Source organism: Nicotiana sylvestris, chromosome 8 (genome assembly GCF_000393655.2).
Source record: "Nicotiana sylvestris chromosome 8, ASM39365v2, whole genome shotgun sequence".
Lineage (NCBI taxonomy): Eukaryota > Viridiplantae > Streptophyta > Magnoliopsida > Solanales > Solanaceae > Nicotiana > Nicotiana sylvestris.
The window spans coordinates 105,402,512-105,404,761 of record NC_091064.1 but is presented as its reverse complement, the minus strand read 5'-3'; positions in this window follow the sequence as shown (position 1 = coordinate 105,404,761).

Below are 2,250 nucleotides of genomic sequence, written 5' to 3'. Positions count from 1 at the left end.
CACAAGGGATTTCCAACTACATTCTTAGACATAGACATATGAAAACACAGAATACATGGACAACAACGATGGGGAAACATCATACTCATAGCACGGTCTAATGTGAACTACACTTATGCAACCTTCATTATCAACTGACATACCATCTTTAGGGGAAAGTATTGAGAATAACCCATTCACCTTCCTAAACTCTAAATCTCTACATGAACGCCCATGTTAAACCTTCGATGACCTTCCATAATTACTCTAAGATGTGCTATTATAAACTGACCAATAAAATTACCTATCGAATATATAGGATCACACGAGGATACTTCCTCTTTGACATGTTTGAACCTTCAATACCCAATAGACTTAATAAAATGAGGAGCAACGGGGTTCAAGATCAGGCTAGAATTATTCAGCAATACATTACGGCGCTGATCAGAGTACTTCCTGAGGTTATATGCTAAGGGACCTGAAAATTACTACTAACAATGCTAACAGGGTTAATCATTGTGACGACATTAATTATTAGACAAATGAGGCATATGGGTAACTAGTACATTGGCAATAGCAATCATTAAGGAGGAATATTCAAGTTCGTGACCTAGTCATCTCCTGGAGTGTAGGGAAATTCAGTTTATCGGGAAGGAGAATACTCTGGCACCTTGAATGAGATATGGGTTTCAAAGTACATAAAGTTGAATTACATTCCTATCATTAATTTCCATAAGGAATCTGTGCCACAAGCCCATGAAGACGAAAAGAAGTTGAACACTTATGAGATTATCATATTTCAAATAGCTTAACCTTTTTTGATAATTGATCCTATATGAGAGAACTAAAGATACGACCACTTATCTTCCAAATCAATACGCTCATGATATATGCAAAAATCTGAAGGCATCTAATCTCAACCTTTCACGAGTGAAACCACATAGCTAGGACATCTTAATATTGGGACGAAATCATGTATTAGTTAGAGGGGTTCTAATAGTTAACATGATGCTCCGAGGAGAAAGACAAATAACACTCCTATCCAGCCAAGAAGGTGGAATACCAAGGGTAGCAAAACTCCCCGCACATGACAATGACATAGTCAATGATTCTAGAAGTCGAGTGTGTAAAGACAACCGAACCTTATGAAATAGTACACAATAATCGTGGACGATTTGCAGATGTTCATAATGAGTTCTCTATGGATTTTCTTGATAAATACCCAAATGCTAATGAAAGAAAGAAAATCATGAGAAACAGGCGTTGTGCTATAATAACCCCGAAAGGTGCGCTTGGTCTTGACGGAGAGCCTAGTAAGGGTCCTTATGAGAATGGAAGTGTTACAATGACATATAGAAGGATATGTGCTCTCATGGTTATCGAACAAGTGTTGGGAAACTAGCACAATGAATTCACTAACTAAGGAACACAATTAACACATGTTGTGGAGGTGTATAGAGAAAATAAACGTTTGTTATGAGCTACATGATTCTGCTATATTAACTCCCAACTGCAATACACGACCACATCACGGGCAACCACAATACTAGGAACAAGATGAGCTACTTACTACGGGATGTCCCAAGTTGACACGAAAGTTATACTAAGATGGCGACACAAGATCTTCCTATGACGGGGATGTGAGGATCTCAATTTTCAGAGAGACTTTATGCACACGGTGGCCATTTCGATCGACATGCACTCATGTGATAGGTGTTAAGGTATGATCCTATGTTACTAGATAGTGAGAAGCTTTCATGATGATACTCGCAAGAGAGTAGAGTGACTGTTCAAACCATATAAGCCATATACACAAGTGAGTAAAAGAGTGACTCATCGTAACACTGTGATTCTTTACATGGAACTTGACACCACATGGGTAAACATTACGACGGTGCATGCTTAGGCACAAATGAATAGACGTTGTCCATAAAAAGATTTTGTAACAAATTCATCGGATGTAGTCCCCTATTGAGAATTCAGGAAAGAAAGTGGGAAGTATTAATCCTAGAGTTATAACTCCATTCAAGGACACAAGTATAGAACTTAATTCCACAAGAATGTAAATAAGAGTATTTGTAATTGAGGGGCTTCACAAATAATACATCTCGCTCAAAGAGTAGATACACATAATGGATCATAAGGTTGTCCTGACTCTATCCCAAATCCCTCAGCAATATAAGGATTGACATATGACAAAGCGGGGCCAGAGTCAATAAGGGCATACTTATCACGAGATTGAAAAGTCAACACACCTGTAACCATATCTAA